This window comes from Mchenga conophoros, linkage group LG16 (assembly GCF_057382185.1).
Source record: "Mchenga conophoros isolate Kocher_MC1m ecotype Shallow Benthic linkage group LG16, M_conophoros_male_GT1.1, whole genome shotgun sequence".
Taxonomy (NCBI): Eukaryota; Metazoa; Chordata; class Actinopteri; order Cichliformes; family Cichlidae; genus Mchenga; species Mchenga conophoros.
Window position 1 is genome coordinate 18,682,450 of NC_140541.1, and position 26,754 is coordinate 18,709,203.

Below are 26,754 nucleotides of genomic sequence, written 5' to 3' on the forward strand. Positions count from 1 at the left end.
CCCATACTACAGGAAATAAAGACTGGTTTCTTATCTTTTTGAAATTGCTGCGTCCCATTCATGACTCACAAAAATGTTGGATAGTTTAAAACGACCTGATCGGCAATGTTGATGTAAAGTAAGGTATCAGAAAACAAATCACAGAACAATAGCTCACAACTAAGCAAGTAACTGCTACTATTACTCACAATACAACACCCTCCAGGAAGTTATTATAATAAAGCATGTTTGACCACTGCAAGCTCAGGTTCAACAAGCCCTTACTTCTAATGCACTCCTTTACCTTAACTAGAAAATAAGACGTCTATTTTACTGCAAACTGCAGGTTCCTGTCAGAGCAACATTAGATCTCGAGTACACTTTATAGCAGTAGCACAAACATGTCATGTGTGTGCGTCTGTCGGTCAGTACAAAGCAAAGTGCTAATAAAAACCTAATACTTCAATGGATTAGTACAAAATTTGGTTGTTTCCCAGTATGAGTGGAAGTTTAAACTCATGACACAATGCTCTAGGACAGGTGCACCACTAGATGTATTATTTTAAAAAACAAACAAACAAAAAACAGGAACATAAATGATCAAAGAAGCAAAAATGGGAAAATGAAAGCTTTTTTTACTAATATTTTGTACTCTCAAATAGCTAACTTGACAAGTGTACAGTGACCATAAGCAGTTTTAATACATTAACATGGAAGATAAACAATTCAAAATGACTAGGGTAAGATTGCATGCCGTGCACTAACAACAGTCCAGCGTTGTATGAGGAAATAACCACCCAATGAACCAATGCACTCATTTCATGTTAATACTCAACACTCTCAGAATATGTTGTGAAAGACTACGTTAGAAAGTGAGGAAACAAGAACACTGAGCAAAGTCTTCTGAAACTATTCTACACCCATCCTTTTTTGTGTAACACGAACCACTGCTGATTATTAACCATCCCAAGTTTTACCTTCTCTCTGTGCCTTCAACTCCATTTGGTTTTCCATTCTACTCCTCCCTCGGCTATGGACCTGAATTATTCTCTTTGATCAGATCCTACAGTGAAGCTCCCAAGAGAGAACAGACTGATGTAGTAATAGCAATGCAAAAAGAGTGGTGCAATTCAATGCAGACCTGTTGAACAACTTCTACACCCCTGTGCATATGTGGATAATTTACAGCATTTATTCTTTATTCAAAGTCATCCTTTGACAGTGGCTTGTTTTTAAAATATTATGTGCCCAAATCATTAAGCAGATCTCCTAACTAATATCACTGTAAACGACCGTGTCATCAGACTTTGAGTGCATACATTTGTTTCCTTTACTCAGGGGGCTTGTTTCTTTTCCTCCAACCTCACAACAATCAAAAACAATCCAGCAAAAAGGTCTCAGAGTCAACACACCATAAAGCCTCTCTTTCTCCAGAAAGCATGGGAGAATAAATGGAATTTACAGCATGTGGTGAAATTATTTTAGGCTTCTGAAATTGTGATTGTGGCATTAGTATCAGAATCTGGGATATTTTTGTTTTGTCTTCCTTTTTTAAATTTGAGCCTTAATATTTGCTTAATGATCAGCATATAAAAACAAAAACAAAGATTTTGCATACTCCATCTACATTCCCATGCGTCTGCTCTGTGCACTAATGCTCACCGCATTTGAAGAAAACATTTTCCAGGACAGTTTACCATGTTGTTCATTTTCCCTGCCCAAGGATGATGTTCCATGATCTATATTTATCTACATTTTCCAAGACACTTGGGAACTCTTTAACAAGCTTCAAAAGAAAGTTGTTAAAGCTTCTCTTTCTTTCACATGTTTATTTGTCTGTATTACATAACTGTTTTGGCGGCATACCCATGGAAAACACCAGAACAGTTTGGTAAAAATGAAAGTGTCAATACCTCAAAGCTACAAAGCCTTTTAATATACAGACAAGGTCCAGTTCAGTTCTTAGCAGCCATGTTTTAAAATCAGCCAACTAAGTTACAGTGGTACTGTATATTCTCTGTGATTTGAGGGTAGATAAAGCTGGAAATGTGCCATTTCATGCCATCAGTGTGTTCTCCTTGCTGGCCACTTCTTTTTGCTGATATCGTAAACAATTTAAATACATCACACTATCTGAGCTCTCCTGCTCATATTACATGGTTTTCTGCACCACAGGCATCCATAGCTTGACATTTTACACTACACTTCAGTGCCGATTTAGTGTGGCCTGAGCACCGGATGGCATTTCTGCTTCTACGACATGCAGATGATATAATTTCTTCCACATAAAACAGTGAAGCACCGTACACACATCTGCCGGCAGCTCTTTCTGCCCTCCCAAGGTCGCGTTCTAACAACTGCAGCTCTGCCAACCCAAAAAACAGCAGACTGGGTGAATAGATGTCCTGTAGCAAGTGTATATGACTGTGTCCATGTGAAAGCGACAAAGAGACACTCAACAGCGGAAAAACAGAATGTGTGCAGTATTTAATTCTCCGGAGACCCCTGTGGCATTCTGAACCTTACATCTCATAAATAAAGAAGGATTTCCTTCAGCTGTAGCCATGCGTGTGAGAGAGGCTAAGAGAGAGAGAGAGCACAAATGGATTAGGGGATGCCTATCATATTGCTACCAGCAACTGAATCAACTCCCAAGCACGCAGCAGTATATTTGAAGACAAATACAAGACAACAACATATCTTTAAAGCCTAGATTTTAACAAGTACATGATCTGGTGATTTCAGATGGTAACCTTCCTTAAAAGCAAAAATATCAAACTTGAGTTATTCCAAAGCATTAGTCTGTCCTTGAACAGATTTCATGGGCTCCAAGTTATGTCTTGGTGAGCCAAATTGTCACACAGACGGTAGCTGTGACTACTTTTGACTGAAGTTCAGAGAGGCTGTCTCTGCAGCTCTTACATCACACAGAACTGTGATACAAGCCTGGGAAAATACAAGTCAAATAAAGTTAGTAGGCCACTAGACAACCGTTGTAATCGAATTACTGCATAGATCATAAATATTCAGTAGCAGCAGCACGATCGGTCTATTAAATATTTCATACAAATCAAGATAAAACTGGGTCATTTGACTAATGGCGTTGATTAATCAATTTATTCGATTAATGGTGCAGTCCATGTTCTGAGGCACATCAGGCTGCAAAACACTGCTCAGCAATTTGTAATAATTGAGGTTTTCAGGCAAGGCTAAGGTTGGTGTCTAACATTTAATGAAAACATCTCTAATGCTAATGGAACTAAAGGGCTGCCAGTTTGGGCTATATAACATTAACCAACTTGTAGCTAAAACCTGCAGCTGCATATAGATGTTGTGTGTTATTTCTTGTTTTCTTCACCATGTAACTGTGACAACAATGTTTAGCTCCTGTATTGTATAAGCTGTGGAGCGGGTGGCACGTTTTCACAAGAGTTGAATTCCATCCATATAATCCCTCCCATAATGCATGCCCCAGCAAATGCACACTGTCTGCTCTTACTTTCTTATTCTTTTCTGTAGTGTGGGGATTTCCCTTAATCTCAAGGATTTCTGAATCATCTTGTGGGAAATTACTTAGAATCACATACCCGATTCTCTGCAGACTAAAGTCACAAGCTATCGACAAACTTCCTCTCAAAGTCATACTGATGAGAATTCAATAAAACCCTTTAAGATAAGCAGCTGGGCAGTGGGGCAAGCTACACTGCATGCCCTTGGTGCACAGATGGCTACGAGTGCATTATTTTAAATCTAATAAATTGTGAAACAGGCTGGTTTTGCTGATCTAGGTTTGCATCTATGCTTATCTTAAACACGTGTAAACTGGAAAAACTGCAGTCCAGAACACAGAACAGTCTCAGATCAGTTAGGCTCATCTCAAGTCCCTGAACTTCCACAGTTTGTCCTCCATTACACAGTTCAGAGCTGAAGATGCTGAACTTGTGTATCTGTATTGCAAGGGCCAAGAGTCAGAAATTTCTGAGAAAAATATTGACTATTCAGGATTACAAAGTTATACAAACTCAGAAGATCTCACAATACCACAAATTTACAAACGAGAGAGAAAAACTTTGCAATATAACATTTTTGGGGGTTCAGGGAGACACACGGTCTCACTATACACGGCTGACACACACACACACACACACACACACACACACACACACACACACACACCACTGCTTCCTGTGTATGTTATTGGTAAATGATACCGAATAAAATTTGTAATTATATTTTGCTGAAGAGAACTACATGTGATTTTACCTCAGAATCACAATATCATAAACATTTGGAGTTTAATAAGAAAAATGATGTAAACTAGGCTCTTCAGAACAAAAAACAAAACAAAAAAAAGGTCACACAGTGATGTGGATAAGGCAAGGGCTTTTTAATGCATTAAGATCTAAATTGGAGAGATGCAGTGATAGCTGGTTCCATCATCCATACGTATGGATGTATGTGTGTAAAGCAGTCCCTCTGTGGTATGAGGAGGTTGATGCAACCTTGCAAAGTAAAATCAGTGGGGTTTTTTGTTGTTGTTTTGACACAGTTAGGAACATTTGCACTCAGAGGTAGTGTGTGCCCCTTATTATCAGAAATATTCAGCTGATAAACTCTGAAAGATGAATGAAAGCTTAACTGACTCACAAAACTAAGGCAAAGCAAACAGCTAGATTGTTTGCACTGGTAGGGCAGTGGATCTTTTGGGAATGTTGGGTCAATTTTCAGTCAGAAAAAAAATAAAAACAATTTCCTATTATCCAATTCAAATCATCCCATTTGTAAGAGGAAATATTTTCCATTTCATTTTCAGCCTACAACTGAAAACACAGTCATGTTTTTAGCTGAATATAAGGCTACAGCCTGCAGCCTATTACCTCTGGAAGATTGGAAACAGGGGAAAGCAGCTCGTATATGTATCAGCAAAAATAACAAAATCTGACTACCAGCAACTCCAAGATTAACAGTATTAACAATGAACAATGCATATCAATGTTCAATCTGTTAGAATTAACTCTATGGTTTAATGAGAGAATTACTTCTTAAACTTGGTTTAAGCCATAAACCAGTGACTTCCCCAAGTCTTCACTGGCTTGAAAGAACATTTTTTTCCTAAATTGTCAAAACATTGAAGGTCATAAGTATTTTTTTTTCCAAATCAGATTGCTCCCATTTTTCAAATTAATCTTAGGTTTTGATGAGTTTAGCCAATTAGCGAAATTACTGGACACGTCATTCCAACCTGTAACAGTGAGAGGCGTGTAATTTAGCAATCAAAGAACGCAGCAGCTGCAGTGGCAAATCTGAATGGCAGGTCAAGATGCATTCACACTGAGGTTAGAGCAAGGGCAGATCGAGTGAAGAGCTTATATGTTAGTCCCGGCTGAAGTTCATTACTGGCAGGAATAAAGAACAGCTGGTAAAACATCATTTGGCATTTGAGGTAGTACATGTGTGCATGTTCCTCAGGCCAACATTAGAGTTATCAATGCTTGAGTAATTTTGAGTAAACAAGAGGGTAAAATCAATAATAAAGAAAAGTAAACATCGTCCCAAATGTTCCATAGGGCTATTGTTATCTTTTTTTTTTTTTAAATATTATTTAGCTTGTTTAATTTTTTATTTAACATTAAAAAAACAAAACAAATCCAAGTGACAAGATTACCTCATAAAAACATAGCCGATGTCTCTCCATTGCAGAATGTGCGCCCTATGCGGAATAACTCATCCATTCAGAAAAACTAATCACAAATATGAATCATAATGTTTACTAGAGTGCGAGTGCCTTTCACAGCGTCCATAGGAATGGTGAGAGCTTGTTAATGAGGCTGAACCGCAGAGGGATGGGAGTAACGTGGGCTGCGATGCTCGGAGGGGAACTTGGATTTTTCTGTGAAATACAGATAAGCAAAGCCCTCATGCTCTGTCTGCACGCCGCCTGTTTCTGCATCAGTACAGCCAAAGGGGAAAACGTTCACTTAATTAAATCAATTAGAGCATGAAGGGCCTGTCGAAGCCTCCGCAGAAAAACAACAGGATGGAATAAACTCACAAAAAGTTCAAGTTTTTCCATGAGCCATATAAATTTCTCTTCATTTCACAACTTTTAGATGTCGAAAGTCATGCAAATGGTCTGAATAAGATGGTGCTGTGGCCTTTAATTAGTCTTTTAAATTCTTTCTAATCTGAGACATAAGGGGTAAAGGGCGCATCAGTATTTGATCACTAATTTTTTTGGTGTACTTATAGTTATTTTCACTTTTGATCAATCTAATGAAATTTTAGAGATGCACAAATATTGATCTAAAACATAAAATGTGACTTTTTATTTATGTCATTATTTGCACTCAAAGTAAGATGTCAAACTTTTGTCCAAAGTTTTAAACTCTTACAGTAAAGTGTTGGGTTTCACCCTCGCTCAGATTCTCTCTCCACAGCCCAAGTAGCAATTTTCTGCTATGCAATCTGAACCCCATACCTGCTTAAGGAACATGTGGGACAGCAGTGGACTCTTGATTACTGTTTAATGAGCAGTTCACCGGAAGGTTTATAAATTTAAGGTCATATTTCTCCACAGAGTGAAGCGAAGCTGAAATCATAGTCTGCATGGGTAATCTCCCTGAAGACCTCAGAAGCTTTACATCTCCCAACCCTCAAATCTCCATCTATATCCATCATTTCAGTAAGAAAACCTGCCAACGTATTGCCTCAAACTCGATAGCTGTCTGCAGAAATATGCCGTCTTCTCTTCTGTTTTTAAAATACAATATAATGTCCCTAACTTGCACTCAAACTTGCAACTCAGGTCTTAACCTCAAACTGCAGATTAAAAAGTGTGCAGTTTTGACTCTGTGGATAAGAGTATGCAAGACTGAGAAACTGTGCAATCGTACTCTAACCAGCTTTACTCTTTCACAGCCTCCCCTCCCTCCAGCACTCACCCCTGCCACCTCCCTTTCATCACAGAGCAGGATTAGGCCTGATGCCCAGTGGTGACACAAGGACACTGAAGCCAACATACTGTTAGATCAGTTGTTGGGCATGAATTAGGAACTCGAACCGGGTGGAAGGAGATGGAGCTGGGAGGTGATGACAGAAATGAAGGACAAGAAGGAGAGACTAGACAAACTCAAGGAACAAAAGAGGAACACAGGAAAGACAACAGAAAGTCTAAACTACTGAGTAAAGTCATCAAAAAAAAAAAAAAAAAAAAAAAAAAGGAAGCCAAAAGCGACAGCCTGGGGTGTGGTGTCCACTAGACACTAAATGTTTAGATGCTGATGTTTCAACAGGTGATGTTTCTCATGGCTTTGTTAGCCTATCATAAAGTAATATAAATAAAGATGTAGTGCTACAGGCATGAAAGTCTGATGTTGTAGTTATAAAGTAAACTCTGGGCAAAACTTAAAACAACATAAAGCAAAAAACAGACTTCAGAGAATACTATACACTGGTAAATCTCATTAATCTGACCCATCTTCATTACAGTAAAGACTTTAAGTCTTATTTATATAGACTAGGACCCAATGCATCAAATGTACTCAGTTAACAATTTAACAGAAAAAACAACATGAAAGGTGTTTGTTGGTTTTGGAGAGGTCTGTGTGAGCGTTTAAGTCACACAAACTCTCTTGTGCTCTGTGATGTTTATGGACCTGGGCTGGTGGTGAAATGTGGAAAAAGCCTGATGTTCCAACACCATCCTCTGTGCAGAAAGAAGTAGTCTGTTTGTCACTCCAAAGGGCTTTTTGTTTTGTTGTGGGTTTTTATTTTTAATTTTTATTTTTATCCTCTACAGGTATTATTGCCGTTTATGGCATTTTGAGAAAACAGTGAGCTTTTTTCTTTTTAGTGAGCTGAGACCTTCAGCTATAGCAGACACTTCTCTTACAGGTAGGTACTAAGTTTGAGCGATTAGACGAATATATCAACGATAGGCCGAGCCTTTCACCAATCGTTTTTACAAGAGCAATTTATTCATCTGTCTATCCATCCATCCATCCATCCATCCATCTGCCCATGAGTAAGTTTGCTAATAATGTTGGTAGAAGCTAAGAGAAGCAGTCAACGGAAAAAAATAAAATAAATAATAGCGCTATTTTAACAGCACCCTCTTCCAGCTGCGAACAAATGCACCCTTCTCAGAGTGCGCCCAAATGCAGCGATTCATTTACTCAAACTCATAAAAGAAAGAAGGAAAGGCAGTACACAAAAAAAAAAAAGTAAGTTAAAAATCAAATCATCTCTTCTAGCAGACATTTTAAAAAGACAATCTGACGTAAAGTATTTGGCGCATCTCAAATAAATAAATAAACGAATAATCCAAAAAAGTAGCTATATTATTGCTGAAACAAACAAGAAAAGAAGGTCAAATATTCCCTCCAAACAAAACGTATAAATTCTAAACATGCAAATCAGTGTGTGCATGATTACATTGCTCCACCTATCAAAAAGTGACCTTCGCAATTATATTGCCTATCGTCGGTTAGTGGACTTACTATTCAGTTGGAAAATTTTTACATATTGCCCAACCTTAGTAGGTACACACCTACCTGTTAACAAAGAATCATTCTATCTTGATGATGAGATACAAATGTTACTAGATCTGTTAGAATAAAGCCTCGTGCCTAGGTTATACTGTTACAGACACTTACAGCGGCCGATCACTCATTCTGTTATACTTTTTTGAAGTCAAGGCCCGTGTGACTGGAGTCTTAAATTGCCAATGGGATTGCAGCAGACATGTTCAGATGCCATCAGATTAACAGAAAGAGAGGAATGAATGTCTACATTTTGGCTTCCAAAGAGAAGAAATAATAACCACGATAGACCAATACATTTTAAACATTCAGTTTAGCTATAAAACTCAAAGTTGAAACTCCCACATTTTTTTCCAGGTGCAGCTAAGATTACTAAAGAAGAGTTTTAATCAGTAAGATACATATACATTTTACTTGGTGTAGATGTATTTTGTGTCAAAGTTTATAAAGTGGAACCTGTTAAAGGAACTTTAACAGTTGCCTTTATCTCTGAATTGCTTAGGATCTCTCACATGGTTCACCCACAACTGCATGCAACATTAACCGTCAAGTGCAGGATCTCTATTGTTTGCTGGGCCTACCACAGCCATAAACAGTATAAAACAGACACAGCTTCCATGTTGGTGAAATAAAGCCAATGCGGAAGTCCCTAACAATCTGCATCTATCTGGAAGACACCAGATGGTGATAGCTCCAGTTACAAAGAGATTTATGGTTCTATAAAAGTCTATGGGAAAGGGTTTTTCATCCCTGACCTCTGTAAAAGCTTCTCTACAGAGTTTATGGGCTCAGTCACTAATTTGAGGTTATACTGAATAAATATTAAGTCGGTCTTGAAAAGAAAAACTACTTTTCAACTGCTGCCTTAGTGACAAACGATCACCTCCGTGGATCTGTCCGTGTATTTGATTTGGCAGATTTTTATGCCGGATGCCCTTCCCGATGACACCCCCAAGGGATTTGTGTCTCCTCCCGGCATCAAACCAGGGATCTTTTGCTTGTTAGGCAAATGTGCAAATCACTACACTGTGAAAAATCATGTTAAAAAAAATCATTGCACAGAATAAGCAACACCTCGGACAAGATGTAGCACACTAAGATAAGGAAGGGGAAATTCTTATGATTCTTATGATGATCACTTTATACACTAACAATATTTGTGCATAACTTAACTTTCCATTTTTCAATATTTGTTCAAATAAACCACATTGCGCTAAAGTGACCGGCTGACACTTCCATGTTGATAATAACATTGAAAAAACAGAAGAGAAGAAAAAAAAAGAAAAAAAACATTGATGGGCTGCAGTGACGTGGTATGAAGGAAATAACACCAACTTTAAAAACAAACAAAACCTAAATGAAGAAAGATTATATTTCACCAACAAGACCACACACACACACACACACACACACACACACACACACACACACACACACACACACACACACACACACACACACACACGGTAACCTTCCTGATCCAGTTTAAACAGCAGCATGAATCAACTTTCTTCTCTTACATTACAGAGTCACAGAAGTCATAACTGCATGTACTGTCAGTTTAATGGACAACTATTCCCCAGATTACCGATGATTACAATGACAATGAGATGGCCTTCATCTTGCTTCCATCATGATTCTCTTCAGAAGCATTGCTCTGTCTTCTCACAGCATTTATTAATTCCTTCTTCACTCCTAGTAAGCCTTTTCCCTGAGGGACACGAAATTTTATGCTTTCCACATGAAAAAAAAATTTTTTTTTCCATGGATGTTTCCCCCTGCTGTAGGCTCCTGAAAATATTGCTGGAAATAAATTTCTATTAGGGCTGGGCCATATCATACCGTTCACGGTAATACCGGTATAATGTTGGGGAATGATAAGAAAATGAAATATCGCGATAGAATATGGGTAAAACGCGCATGCGCAGTGCCTTTGTTTTCATACACAGATGGCAGGAAAAGGATGGCGGCGATGGAGAATGAGAAGGGCGAAAGCAGATCGTTGAATGAAACAGATAAACCAGAATTAGTTTGTAAAAATGCTGCAACTTCAGTGGTGTGGAACTGGTTTAGCTTTCGTCCGTCAGATACACAACAAAGCACTATTTTTGGTAGCGCATGCTAGCGGGCCGTCGTTATTACAGTGTTTTTTGGAAAATACGGCACACTTAAATTCAATCCTAAGATTTTTCTGAAAATCGACAGTACCCCTTATAATCCCGTGTGCCTTATGTACGAATTCTGGTTGTGTTTACTGACCTTGAAACGATTTTATGTGGTACACGGTGCTCAAAAATCTGTCAAATGTTTTAGTACTACTTTGCTAAGCTATGAAGCCGTACTGCTTGATGGATTGTCGGAGCATTACGGCTATCGTAGTCAGGAGACTCACGGAGTGACACATACTATGCTTCAATATAATATTACCGTATTGTGTGTGTATAACCCCTTTTTTAAGTTTTGTGGATATTATGCATGGTTATGGTGAGGACATGTCGGCCAATTTCCACTGGAAATGCCTTTTGGTTAAACTGTCAGCAAGGAAAGTTATATCGTTATAGCAAATTTTCAAATTTATTTCGTGATAAATATTTTTGGTCATATCGCTCTGCTCTAATTTCTATTATTTTGTTTGGGAGGTCTACACAGAAACCTGCGTCTTACACTTTCTTCACAACGTTCCATACAATGTGAAGAAAGTGTAAATAAAATTACCCTCACTCTCCAAGAGACAGTCCATGTAATATAGGTCATAAAATAAAAGGGGATGATGCAATAGGTTTTAGAACCCTTTTCTCACAGCAGGCATAAAAATAAAGATATATTTCGCCTGCACTCGAAATCTTAAATCATTTAACTACCACTTATGTTATTAGACTATAAATGATTCATTGCTACATTACAGACAATTTAAGATCGCATATGATCGACTCAGCGCCTTCTCTTAAAAAAAAGAGAGAGAAAAAAAAGAAGACCACTTCAAGTACAAATCACATAAATCAGCAAAATGAGAAAGAAGCAAAGCATCACTTGCTCGGAACAAAGTCATTTTCCACTGGCTTCCACTCAAAACAACAGAGGAACAAAATATTGTGTGGGCACAGCGCGGCAGTATGCAAGGGATTTTTTTTTTTAAAGGCCCATTAGGCATATACAAGAAAGACAAGCAGAGTAATTAGTCACAGCTCATAAAAGTGCAATCAAATACACAGAAGAAAGAGGATTTGGATTAGTATCTCGTATGTAAGAAGAAAAAAAATGCAGCTCAAATGACAAACGTGCACATGTTCCAAGTTTGATAGTGGAAGTTAAGACATGCAGACGAAAAATAGCAATTTGTCACTAAATGCAAGGCCGATCTACATGCTTGTATATATATCAACATCACATATACTAAGAAATATTCATATTATATTATTTTCTCTAAATCGGCACCAAACGTTTATACAATACCACCTCATCTGACGTACAGAATATTTTGTTCAACACTTGCTACGAGCTGCCTTCATATCAACTTCAAGTGACAAAGCTCATGCAAGGTGGAAACAAACAAAGTCATATATTAACACCAGTGTTTGTTCTTTCTATCAGATTGGATATGAGGTTAATCATTACCTGTTGTCCAGGTTGCTTCATTCACTTAGACATATTATGGTAGGAAAAACCATGCATGTTTTAATACCCCAATACTGAATCACACACTGGTTAAAAAAAATGCTTCAGTTCATCTCAAGCATTTAACACTTGGCAGACTATTATAGGGGAAGTTCCCACAGATTGACTCTTAAAATGTTTGACTTTATTAATTGATGATGGCTGCCTGAACACACCATTGGTTTCAGTCTCTGCAGCACATGGAGCCAATTTAATGTGTGTCATTTTGAAAAGGGCTCTTCTACAAGTCCAGCTTATAATGAAACATGTCAATTATAAATTCTTGAAAGGAGAGGTAATGAAAGACTGCTTTAAATGATGCGATTGGAGCAACCAGCCAAAAAAAGAAAAGAAAGAAAAAAAAAAGTCCCAAATAATTGGTTTACAAAGACTTTAAAGAGGAAAAAAGCAGCATCTGCAAAATTGACTTAATCAACTTTACATTAAAATGACAGAATTGCTTAACATGTGCACACACTTGGTAATTCCTTCAAAATGTACCTATAAAACATAAAAAATGCCTTAGATCGAAACCTCATTTAAAAGCATGCATGCAACAGGATACAGCAGGGTTGCAACAATTATCTGACTTTTTATCATTACTTATTATCATTACTTTTACAGTTATAACTGTTTATAAGTCGTAAAATTGGAGGGGGGGAAAAGGCATGGCGTGAGTTATTTTAATACCGCTTTTTTTGTCTGCCAATCAAAAATACAATAATATTCAGCTTACAATCATAGAGGATCAAGAAATGCAGCAAATATGCACTGTGAGGTGGAATCAGACCCAAATTACCCGATCACCCTAATTCCCATAACTAATAGTTTCAGGTCAAATTTAGGGTTTAACTGAACCACCACATAATCTACAACACTCATACTAAATGTTACTTGAGTGTGAAGTCAGCCCGAAAAGCTCACCTTTCCAGTGAGTACATGCAGTTACTGCACTTCTCGGTATCATTAGCAGTCTTTCTAGTTTTAGTCATGTTTCTGATATGCTGGAAATGCAAAGCACTGAAACTCGCGTTCTCTCTTTGCTTTGTGATGTAATGGAAGTTTATGCAATTCACACTTTATCGCTCCATTATTGCACATGCCTACACGGCATACCTGTTCATTTCTGAGTGAACCTTGTCCTAGACTCAGAGCTAACATGGTGCTCTTGTCAGAGGGTGTGTCGGCAGAATAGGTGTGCCACGCAAGTGTACCTGCATGTTGAAAAAAAGAAAAAAGAGAAACTGTGCTTTCTTATAACCTCAGTCCTTGCATTTGCATGCAAGTGCAAATTTCCCCCCGTCTTCTAGAATAAAAGGGACTTTACTTATGGACAATAACTGCCACAGCAAGACAGACAATGCATGCTATTCTCTGCTGCTATTGATGAGGACGACGCACGGTGTAGTTACCATGAAAAGCCACTAGACATTCAACATTGACAATCTCGGCATGTGGCACCAGTCGCCAGTCTATGGTGTTTTGGCAAATGTGGTTCATTGTGTAAGCCACTGCGTTTTTAAATAGGCCTGCTGACAAACGCAGCTCATTGTAAATGTAAAAAGAATGACAGGAAATTGTGTGTGGGGTTTTATTAATCAGAGATATAAATGCGAGAAATTACTCAAACAAGAGCAGATGCCTGAGAAAACAGTCTAAAGGACCTGCCTGAGGATTGCTTGAGTAGCTTGCGCTTATAGGCCTTTAAGAAGTGGCCCCGCAAAAAAAATGCTAAACGGTAAAGTTGATAAATTGGAAACCATTTGTTCTGACTCTAAAAATTAAAAAAGAAAAATATCACTGTTTGTGTGGCTCGTTAACAGCAACCACTCAAACGCAAGGAAAAACCGAGGCTGTAGCACACAGCGTCCAGTGAAACCACCTCTGAGTGGACAAAGACCCAGCGTCAAACCTACAAAGTGGCACGAGCAAGCTGCCGTTTTTCTTTACCCCAACTTTTACCTCAGCTTGTAATTACATTTTTCCCGGGCAAATATAACTGAAAACGGTCGTTTAAGCAGCACTGAAATGGCCAAAACAACCAGTCCAACTGCACCAACTTAACACAGTTCATTTGCGGTTACAAGGCTTACCTTAGTGTTCACTCCAGTGAGAATGGGCAAACAGCGACACGCTCAACAACAAACCCCGAACCAGAACCCGCCAATCAAATTGTAAGTTAGGGAGCACGCGCGAAAGCCGCGAAAATAACCTCCTACATCCACATAACCACCGGTTTCTCTATTTTTCTTTCTTTTAAAACAAGAACCGAGCATGAAGTGTCCGACCTATTATAGCTTGTTTTTTTCCGTCGCAGGCTGACTGCCTCCACCTCAAGCACTCGTTTCAAGCTCAGTCTACGGGGCTGCCAACTTCCGCTCTTTGCTTTCAAAATAAAATACCTCTGGGCGTAGAGACGTTGCAGTCAAACAAGACTGAATTTGAAGTCCGGAGGAGATGGTGACAGAAATGTAACTTCCAGGTGGGAAAAATGGGCTTTTATTAAATGTCTTTAGATTTTTAAAGTTTTCTTTTAAGTTTTTAAATCATATATGTCTTATGTTTCGGTTTATGGCTTCTTCTTCTTTTTTTTTTATCTCAAAGTAACCAATAGTTTTATTTAATAAGTTGATTCAGATGATTCGTCAGGATGTCTGCCCTTTTAAAGGTGTCTGGAGGCTTCACAAAAACTTGTTTCCAGAGGAATTCTGGTTCTTCTCCTTCAGCCGACTGCTCCTTTTAGAGCGTCACCACATCAGATGCTCTGACTCCATCTCACCCTATCACTGACAACCTCCTCTGTCACACAACCACCTTCACTACATCCACAAATCGTCTCTGTCATCTTCCTCTTTTCATATACAGTAGCCTTTGTTCAATCTACCACCTATCCCTCCTCTGTACATGTCCAAACTCTCTCAGCATTGCCTCTCTAACTCTCTTTCCAAACTTGTCCATGGACTTACCTGGTGAGTCACAATGAAAATTTTAACATTTCCAAACCACACATAACAGCAGGTCTCACTACCCTCCCAAGGTGGCTGTGGCTTAGGAGGTAGAGTAGCGCCAGAGTATTCTTGGATAAGATACTGAACCCTGAATTTCTCCTGATGTTCATCAGAGTGTGAATGCTAGATAAAAAAGCAATTAGATGGAGAGAAAAAAGCGCTTGTATGTGTGTGAATGAGACATGTTGTGAAATGTACTAATAAAAACCTGTCCATTTATTTTTTATTGTAAACCTTCCTTGTTTGCATGTTCACCTTTCCACCTGTCTTTGACTTTTTACGACGACTTATGAATATATCATGTCAACCCCCAAATTATTTATTAATTGAACATGAAACAGCTAAATGTGAAAAGAAATGCAAGAAGGATGCAAATAAAGATTATGAATTTGAAAATATTTTATTGTCTATTTTAATTTTTATTCAATCTGCTGTTATTCATTTTTGCGCCTACAATTTTCAAGGACATTTCGCTCCTCTGTGTGAGCTAAGATGCATAATGCTTTTATTTTGAAGACAAATTCCTTAACTTCCGGTTTGATTTCGTTGCGCGCACTCAGCTTGATCGCCGGTCCCCTTGGTGACGTCACCCACACCGGGACTCGTACAGGACAACGCCGAGAGAAAGGGAGAAAATGTGGGGTACTGTGTCGCCCCTTGGCGACCACACTGGGAAATCTGATGTATTTTATTTTATTTTTTTAACATGAAAAGTGATTTTTTTTTTCAAAGCCTGCAAGTAATTATCTTGAGTAAACTCATAAACAAAAACTTTGTATTGATGAGTTCATCAAAAAGTCCCTCCTCGCCCGTCAACTATGTGATTAATCATTAATCATCATTCGTCGTATTACACTTAAATAAACTTCATTGTTCACACACTAAATTTAGACTTTGTGCGGTTGCTTTCTCACCTGTGTATTCCTTCTCACTGTTTTCATCACTCAGATGGTGTGCTATTTACTACTGTGCCATATACTAATCATCCTACACACTTGTAACTGTTAAAAATAACACAAGGCGGAAAAAAAGTTGCATTTAGCTCATGTTAGAATTAAAAACAGTCACACACCTTGACACTTCAGAGGTCCAATGAGCAAGTCTGATATTTACCAGTACTTGGGTTGAGTAATCAAAGAGCAATCAGATTAAAGGCACCCCCCCCCCCCCCCCCCCCCATGTTTTATTTTGTTTCTCAGACACACCTAACCTACAGTGTATGACCTCATGAGTGCTGACAAGGCCACATTTTCATGAGTAAACCTTGAGCATGAGTAACTGGTTGCATAATAACAGGTTGGTTTTTACATCCAATCAAAACAAGTCAGTCCTAAGATGGTAATAAAAGAAAGCTGCACTGAATCTTAAAGTGATGCTGATCTAATTTAAAAATGGAGTCCCTACTGAAGTGTCCAAAGTGTCCAAAGTGTCCCGTATTTCCTTGCTCAGTATCCCACGGTGATTTGCTGTTATAGGCACCATTCGAAATCAAATAATGTCTTAAATCTAATTTTGTTATGAGAATTAGAGCTGTGGCCAAAAGCCAGAATTAAGTCAATATCTCTACTGACTTCTTCTCAGCTATATACTTCATGTCAATTTTATGACAGATCAAATCAAATCAAATCAAATCACTTTTTATTGTCACATCACATGTGCAGGCACACTGGCACAGCACATGCGAGTGAAATTCTTGTGTGCGAGCCCCACAAGCAACAGAGATGTGCAAACACAACAACACAAACGAGCAAAATACAAGAATGGCCAACCTGAAACTAATAAATATATGTACAATATATAATAGTGTATGCATTTCTGGATGTGTATACTAAATATTTTCCTACGTGTGTGTGTGTGTGTGTGTGTGTGTGTGTGTGTATACACATTTTTACAAATTAAATAGTAAAAAAATAAAATAAAATAATAATAATAATAATAATAATAATAATAATAAAATATATAAAATATACAGAGTTGAATATGTTATATATTTTATTATTATTATTATTATTATTATTATTATTTTATTGATTTAGATTGTCTGTCATGCAAGAAAAAATTAAATAGTATCGCCATTTTGCATGCTGTAAAAGTGCAGTCTCACATTAAGACTACATCCTGTGTGTCTGACTACTACACATTTGTAATTTATGACTGGATTTGGATCCTACTCAAAACACAGTTTTCATAGCCAAAACCTTCTGTTCCCACTAATCTCTTATATGCAATATCCATCTGTTTTAACAGTTCAGTTGGCCCAAATCCACAGATGCTGATTCATTTATGCGTACCTCGTTCCACTGCACCTTCACACGTCCCTATTAATTCCTGCAATGTAAAGCGAAGCAGTTACCTGTAAACGCCTTTTGACACTCATCTCAGCAGGCCCAAGCGACACTTTTTGTATTTATTTCAAGTGAGAAGTGAGAGTGAAAATAACACTGCACATGTACAGAGAGGCTCTTGAAGCATTGGATTTCCTGTCACAAGGGGGCAGAACATCCTTGAAAGAAATGCATATCCACTAATGATATGCCAAAAGCTTTAATGTGCCCTAAATGCTGCAGCAGATCAGATACAGTCCACCAAAAGTATCAGGATGGCCGCCTGCATCGTTCCCCTTCTGCAGCACAAAAGCTAAAATGCTTTTTGTCCCTTCTAATCCACCAAACTCTGCACCACCAATACAAAGTCCCATTCGCATGCATATTGTAAGAAACAGTACTAAAAAGATAAAGTATGTGACTTGGATCATGGACGCTGTCCCCCGTAATCATGTGCGAATGCCTAACATAGCGTCACCATAGCGTCAGGATGCGACAAATAAATAACCATCTGCTGACCTTTTCACCCACACTCCACTCCTCCACCCCTCATCGGGGCGACCGTGGCTCAGGGGGTTGAGAAGCGTATCTGTAACCGGAAGGTCGCCGGTTCGATCCCCGGGCTCTCTGTCCTGGTCGTTGTGTCCTTGGGCAAGACACTTTACCCTACCGCCTACTGGTGTTGGCCAGAGGGGCCGATGGCGCGATATGGCAGCCTCGCTTCTGTCAGTCTGCCCCAGGGCAGCTGTGGCTAGCTCGCCTCCACCAGTGTGTGAATGTGAGAGTGAATGAATAGTGGCATTGTAAAGCGCTTTGGGTGCCTTGAAAAGCGCTATATAAATCCAATCCATTATTATTATCCACAACCACCCTGTCTTATTCATCATACACATTTTTTTTCTACCTCAACAAACTAATTTAATTCGAAGACAGCTGGATGAATAACTGCAAGCATGTGCTTATTTTTAAACATACACGTTAAAAGTTAAATCCGTTTTAATGCTGCAGACTCACGGGTAATTGGAAAGAGCTGATGTGCGTGTTCACCCTGCTACACTTGGTATTATTAGATTTCCCAGTTGGACATCATTCAACATAAAGTTCATTATATAACTTTCAAAAACAACATTACATGTCTAAGGGGGGAGGAGGCAACGTTTAATGTTGCTGAAGAAGTGCAAAATGATTGGAATGGTTTGTCTTTCATACCCCACTCCTCCTAATCCCGAGACAAACTTGATTTATTAATCGGGACTGAGTCACACATGTCACCACTCTATCTGCTCCTGCTATAACCAGGATGTCTTCCATTTTAGAGACACGCCCCTCATATTCTCACCAGTGACACTGTATCGTTGACTACTGAGGGGCCTGCAGCTGAGCAGAGCTATAGTTACCATGCTGATGAAACTGGATGTTTATTTTGGCAGAAAGGCGCCCCGTGTTTAAGTACACCTGACCGGAGGTGGTGATGTACGTGATGAACCAGCGGCTCCTGTGCTATGTTTGCAATTCACTGACCTCGAGGCCAAGTGAGACTTTTAGTCTTATGAAATATAGATTGCATATGATGGAAATGAGCATCTTTGCTCCTTCAAGGAGAGGATGTATTCATCAAAATGCAGAAATGTATTAGCTTGGTGTCATAGATGTAGATATGGTGCTTTTCCCCGTGCTGTTAAAATATCCACAGTGGAAAAGGCTGGTTTGAAGAGGGTATGAAAGCTGGTTAGTGGATTGCAGAGAGTTACAGATAGTTAATGGCTGGATATTAAAATTAGCTCTCACACGTGTTTCTGGAATAAAAAGCAGAATCAGAATAGTTTAATAATCCCCTGTGGTTGCACAGCCAGCACTATTCATCACCATTCTACAACCATGCTTAACAGCTGGTATGAGGTGTTTCTGCTGATATGCTGTGTTCGGGTTTTCTCTAAATGCAGTGCTGTGTGATATACCCAAACAGTTCCACTCTGGTCTCATGTATCCTAAGGACATTGTTCCAGAAGTCTTTTTTGTTTTATTCAGGTGCAACTTTGCAAACCTAATCCGTGCTGTCATGTTCTTGTTAAAGAGAAAAGAGGCTTCCATCCAGACAAGTCGTGCAGTACTTGTTGAGTGCGTTTCTAACTGCACTCTCATGAACTTTCACATTTAGCATGCTAACAGAGTCAGAGATGTAGCTCTTGAGTTAACTGCAGTTTCTCTGAGCACTGCACAATGTGACCTTGAGTTGAATTTGTTGGGACGTCCAATCCTGGAAAGTTTGGCAACTGTCTTGAATGTTTTCCATTTGTGAACAATCTTTCCCTCCGCAGGATGACAGCCCTCTCTGGCAGAAGGAAGCCTTTCTGTCAGAAAAGCTTTTAAGTCTTCCAAAACAAACTCCTTGCATTCTGAAAAAAGAAATGTTGTGAAGGGAAACATCGACCACTACCACATGAGATGTTTTGTATCTGGTATTGGAAAGCTATATACATCACAGTGACATGGCTGATCAGCTGGAATGATGGTGTTAGAGCCACATTAATATGATTCCTTAGGGGAAAAAACACAAATACAAAAATGTTTACATACACACCAAACCAGCTCCCATCTGCAGTTTCTTATTTATCATACAGACATGAAAGAGGTACCAGTTCTGTCATCTCCCAGGAACAACAAGGCTGACTGTTGTAGTAATCACAAGTTACATTTACACTGTATAAACTTCTACACCTGGATAAGTTCATTCTTACACAAACATTGAATTTTGACCAGCATTTTGCAGAATTAAATGTTTAACTGCACCTCTGATGTGTCATGGTGTCAGGTTTGTTTCGCTTACCTGGTGTATCTCTCGGATGAATTCATTTCCTGTCTTTGTTTGCTTCCCACCTTTTGTGTTTGCTCCATCCATCCTGGGTTCCTTGAATTGATTTTTTGCTTTCTTTCATTGATTCCTTTTCCTGTTGTTGGATTTTAAAAAATGGCTTGTGTTAGATTACCTGCCCATTGTTTTCAACAGCATCCTGTTTTCTTTTTGTCTGTCTCCTGGGTCAAGTGCTGTCAAATGTTTGCTGCTTTTTTTTTTAGACAGAACATTTTTAAAAGCTCCAATGATTATTTGAAGACTGCAGAAATGTAACTGTAGTCAAGCAAGGAAAAGCAAACAAAAAGAAATGAATATTCATGTCATAATACCTAACTGTAGACGTTGGCAATACAAAAAAAGAAAAAAAGAAAATAAAGAAAAACAGCTGGAGGAACATAATACGGTTGATTCCCAGGTTAGTAAGATTACTGAGAATCAAAAGAACATGTTACAGAGTTTCTCAGAAGATGAGCAGAGGTTCACCTGGTATCTGCTAAAAACAGTGACTCGTGTTCTCATAAAATTGCTATCGCCTTGTCATTTAGAGTACATAACATCATCCAAAGTTACAGTGAAACTAGAGTAATCTCAGTGTCATCACAGGCCCAAGACTGAAAATCAGCATGGATGCCTGTGATGACACTGCATGATTCTGTCATGGAAACTAGTGATGTGCGGATCGATCCTGAAATATCGATTCCTCCGATACCAATCATTTATGTTCTAGAATCGATTCTCACATTAAAATATCGATATTTTAGTAATTTAGAGTAAATTTGTAGTTTATCATTAACAGGAACACAGTGGAAAGAAACTATAACATTCGGATTGCCTACATTCAAAGGAACTACTTCCTCTTCCGCCTTTCATAGTCATGTGCGAAATACGGCTGTATAAATGTCTCGCAGCCCCTTGGCGTGCGCACTCACAACAATGGCTGAGCGTAATTGTGCGGATGTATTTTACCTCCACAAACAGCTGAGCCGTGGTTTGCAATAAATGTGGCAAAAAAAGTGAGGTGTTGTGGCCATACTTGCCAACCTTGAGACCTCAGAATTAGGGAGACATTCAAAAGGGCTGTTTGGGCGGATAAATATATTTTACAGGGTTTATTTATCGGATAAAATACGTTAAATGTCACCGTTATTATTGGCCGGCCCGGAAACAGCGGGGGTGTCCAAATTCAGAGGCTGCTTCCACCTGAGGACCGGCCTTCGCGGTCTAAAGAAAGCCGGGTAGTACGTCACGAGCTCCCTCAGTGGAGTGAAACTCTGCCGTCTGCTCCTTGCTGTCTAAAATATAACCGGACACTGACGTAAACTCTTCTGTTTAATCAGTTTTCTGTTTGACGTTTATTCAGCTGTGTGAAAACCCCGGAGGAACCCTCCCGAGGGAATAATAAAGTTTAATTTAATTTAATCTAATCTAATAACTTTAATCTCAGCCAAACCGATTTACTCACGAACAAATAAAACACTGAAAAAGCCAAACAATAACATTTTTAAGTTATCAAAGTGACTTGTACATCATGTTTAACCCGAGTGGTGAAAGACCGCGGGGGTTTGAAGACGATGTGTCGGTCGGCTCAGATATTTGAAGTTTACACAGCTACATTCTCACCTGAAAATATGTTAAAAGTTTTTTTGCGACCCAGAAAGAGAAATAAGAGTGATATTAAAACTAAGTCGCTGCCGTCATTGTTGGAAACTGGAATTGGCTGGGCCGCGCTATGAATTCTGCGATATGGTTTTTCAACTTTGTTGTCCGGGTGGAAAATCTGGAGAAAGGTGGGATTCTCCCGGAAAAATCGGGAGGGTTGGCATGTATGGTTGTGGCAACATCACTAACCTTGTCAAACACCTCAGAGTAAATCATATCACAAAATATGACGAGCGTATGTTGAGGCGAACTGAAGAGGAGGAGAGGGACAGGTGCTGCTAGGGTGAGAGTCTCTCACGGAGTCCTTTAGTCCTCCAGGCAGGCAAGGTGTTCAAATAGCACACAACTTTAGTTTTTTTATTTCTATATGATGAACTCTGCATTATTAAGTGATAAGAAGAAGGTATTCTGATGTCCTGTAATCATTATGACGCTATAATTTGAGATACAATAAATAAAATCCGTTTTGTACAAAGTATCGGTATCGGATCAGTATCGTCGATACCACCCTGAATATTACTTGGTATCGGATCGGAAAGGAAATCAGTGGTATCGCACATCACTAATGGAAACCACTGCCCAGATGTTTGTTGTGGGACTGTTATTAGATTTTAAGATTTTATTATTAAAATATTACATTTTACATTTTAAAATGAAATGAAATGAAACATTTGATGTTTGGCCTTATAAGATTTGCAAATGATTGAATTTGGTTTTGCTTGCATGTTACGTAATGGCCCGACTTTTTTGGAGTTGCTTGTAGAAGGGTTTCATCAAAATACAATGAATTAGAACTGTTCAGTTGAAGTATTGTTTTAATTTGATCGTGTTAACACAATTACACAAAAGAACACTCAATTTTGTTTGTTTGCTTCCTTTTTTAAAATATTCATCTCATTTAAAACAATTGACCTCAAACGGCCTACAAACAAAACAGGGTTATACAACATCCAGTGGATCCCTTTCAGTCATTCTACAACGCCTCAAACATAAACTACTGTGTAAGAAAAATACTACAAAGACCCAGATAACAAAGCAATGGTAAAAGAATCAACCTGTGTTTAGATTATTTGTAGCACAAAAAAAATAAACATTGAAATGGACACAGACGGTTGTTGTTGTTTTTTTATTTAAAGATGAGAGAATAAAGGTGGGGAAAAGCTAAAGGATCAGAAATAATCCATGACTGATTGTTGTTTGCTTCTTTGGCTTCTTTGGATCATTTGTAAAGTTTCCGTGTTGGATTGTTCGAAGCCTGGGATAACAACAACTGCTGTTCAACTACTAGAATTTCAAACTCAATACCCAGTAAAATACTCAACACTCAATATTATTTTCAATATGGCTGTCAGGCAGGACGGAAAGAGGAAGAGCACAGAGAGGATTCATGGATCCAGTGAAGGTGGACATGCAGAGGGTTGGTGTGACAGAAGTGGATGCTAGAGACAGGGTGAGATGGAGGCAGATCAGTTGTGGCAACCCCTAAAGCAGAGGTGGGCAATCTCAGTCCACGAGGGCCGGTGTCTCTGCAGGTTTTAGATCTCACCTTGGCCTCTGGAGAACTTCAGGACATGTTGAGGAGCGAATTTAGCCATTTAAATCATCAGCTGTGTTGGTTCGAGGACACATCTAAAACCTGCAGGGACACCGGCCCTCGTGGACTGAGATTGCCCACCCCTGCCCTAAAGGGAGGTCAAGAAGGAAAAAAAAAAAAAAGGAGAGGAGCCTACATTTCTTGTTTAAATCACATAAGCAATAGTTAGTTGTTGTTTTCAGGTATCTGAGTCAGCAGATCCTTGAAACAAACTATATTTAATTCAGGTAATGTTCCTTGTTTGTAACAGTTAATAAGATCACAACCAATAATGGTAAATGTCAACTTTTAATTCTACTTCTGATTTGTCTCAGCTGATATCAATTTAGGCTTTAATAAAAGACATAAACCATATAACAGAGTCCTTTAACAATTTGATATAATAAAATAATCATTTTGTGAAATCTTTTATCAGTTGCCAAAATAGAATCAGTTGAAGCAAAAGGATGCCAAAAGTTATTTGTTATCATAAAAACTAATTTTTTTAAAAAGGACATCCATGATTCAGCTGACTGTGTGTTAGGAATGATCCCAGAAATAAGATTTGTGGAAACTAGAGATGCTATTATCTTGGGATGTTCTGATTTCTGATTTCTATCTAAGTGTGACTGGCAGGTTGTCTTTCTAAGAACTATAGCTGACAGCATATACAAGCAAACATCATCGGTCCTTCAGTGCAAAATGTAAAATTTTATTTAATAATGCTGGATTCCGGTTCCTGGGCGGTCAATCCGTGCATCTCTAATAGAAGCATCTAAACTGTATAATTCCCTTAGCATGATCTATCACGGCGAAATTCAGTTTTCAATCATTAATGCATTTGCTTAAGTCCTAAACAAGACGTAAACTCTGTGCTGTTTACTACCACATTTCTTCAATAATTTAGCATTAGGAAGGTTCCCAGACTGCTGTGCCGCACAGGATAATGTGCATAATTTGTTTAAAGAAAACCATGAAATTTCTCAAAAACTGTCTGCATTCTGTGTTTTGTAGACTTTTGAAAGGCATCCTTTCAGAGACGAGAAAATTACACAGAGGACATTCACATGACTGGACTGGCACCACTAGGTCATTAGAAGCAGCTGATCTCACTTCACTGAAAGCACCCAGAGAAGAAAAATCATCAAATTGTAGTTTCAATTATTTAATTTTTAAATATTAGGAACCTTAAAATATATTGAAGATTGAAGAGAAATCAAGTTAAAGTGAGAATGTGCTGTCTTTTCACCATTCACAGCTGAGCAGGTCAGTCAATGAGTCTGTGTCCTAATCAAATATCTCAAATAAAAACAGAAAACAGCTCAAGCAGAAATCATTTATTTGGATGGTTTTCCCTCATCATGAAAAAATACTCAACTAAAACATAACAAACAAACAAAAAAAGTACTCTTGTTGTTCCCTTCACCCACTGGAGAGTCACAAAAGACCAATATTAGATAGCACAATACAAAAACTGCTGTCTTCACTGCGCTGACTGATAACAGGAGTGTGAACCGTGAAATCCCCAAGATGCAAAGTAAAAAAAACAAATACAATAAAATAAAATACAATAAAATAAAATAATAAAACACTTTAGATGGACATTTAAAACTGTAGACTGAGACACAGTGCTGCATAATTATATCTTTACAGGTTGAACAACCTGCATCAAGCGGTATGCATGATTACAACGATACATGCAGAGTACACTTATAGATGATATTATTTGGCAAAGTGCTTTGATGAACTCACAGTTGAGGTCATTAACTGTTACTGTAGTGCATAATATCATTGACACATTTATTTCATTTGTTTTGCAGATTTCAAGTGAGGACCTGCTTTAAACCTACGGCCCAAAATCTGCTCCAAAACCAGTGCCATGCTAGTTACTGTGATTGCTGCAAGGGCCTGCTTGCGTTTTTTTTTTTTTCCATTACCAAAATGTATGCCTTGGTTTTACTCGTAGCTGTGCATCAGTCATTGATGGGGTACAGTGAAATTTCTGGACTGGCTAATGCCGGCCAAAACTACTGCTAAACTGAAAAAGTTGTCCAAACAGCACAAACAGCCACCTTTTTGTTATTCTACAAAGATGTTTTCCTCAGGAAGTCATAAATAATACCAGCAGCTATTGAAGTCTGTCGTGGTCCCAAGGTTTTAAGCTGTTGTAGTTTTGAGGAATGATTTATATTTGAGCTTTACCAAATTTTTTGTTAATGGTGTCATTTTCTATTTCCTTATGCTTCTACGTTTTGTTACCTGTTCACCTTTAGATTTCGTTTCCCTTTCCTGTCTGTTCTATCCTAGTCTTGTATCTGTGTTGTAATCCTTCAGTCTGTTCTCTGTATTTTTGTCTTTCTTGTTCCCCAGTTTAGTTGTTTGAAGTTAATCTTTTATTCTCATTCATTTGTGGCTCTCTTCCTGTTTTATTTTGGTTGTTTTTAACCCTCTGGTTCTCTGTCAAGCTTCACTTCCTCTTGTGTTAGTTGCCCTCAGCTGTGTGCTCACCTGCTTTCTTTCCACTCATTATATTGTGAGTATATATATTGGCTGTATCCCAATTCAGGGTTTGCAGCCTTAAAGTACGCAGCCTCAACGGTCCTCAAGGGCCGCTAAGGCCGGAAGTGCAAGGCTTGTGAAATGGGATGGTCTAGCCTCCGTTGTGCTGCCCAGGTTGCCTAGCAACCATGATACTAACAGCTGGAAACGTGTCATACAGCTTTGTTTGACAGAAATGAAGGAGAAAATCTTTTGTTCATTTGTTTGTTTGTTTCTACATGAGCTTTGATCATTCTCTGATTAAGGTCAGCTATTGAACGGCGTATATTTTAAAGTAAAGGCTTTAAAACCAGCACAAACGTCACTAATGTCACATAACTTTGCCGACATGTGGCCACCAGTAATGTTTTAATGTTCTTCGTTATTAAACATTTGCACATAAATAAGTCACATAATATTCAGTACTTAGTTTACTATGTTACTCTTCGGGCGCCCCTCATCCGCTGTTTTTTTTTTCAGCAAAATTATCCACACCCACCGCCGCGCTATGCATTCTGGGATATGTTGGGCCACGAAGTCTACACCGCCACGTCCTTAAAATTCAGGGAAATGAAGGACGCATTTGAGGGCCGCATTTCGAGCAGCCTTCGAATTGGGACAGCCT

The 26,754-nt window shown here is 38.6% G+C and overlaps 1 protein-coding gene across 3 annotated transcripts in view; it reads right to left on the reverse strand.

Moving 5' to 3' along the window:
- The window catches only part of LOC146556582 (cytoplasmic protein NCK2-like), a 41,793-nt gene extending 27,220 nt beyond the window's left edge, over positions 1-14,573 (reverse strand). Inside the window, exon 1 of one of the 3 annotated variants that reach the window (XM_085249517.1) lies at positions 14,462-14,573. The gene's annotated coding sequence lies outside the window, so the exon portion shown is untranslated. Of the gene's footprint in view, positions 1-13,289; positions 13,457-14,266 lie in introns of those variants that run through there. The other 2 variants (XM_085249516.1, XM_085249518.1) reach the window with 2 other exon arrangements.
- Positions 14,574-26,754: the final 12,181 nt, after the last annotated feature.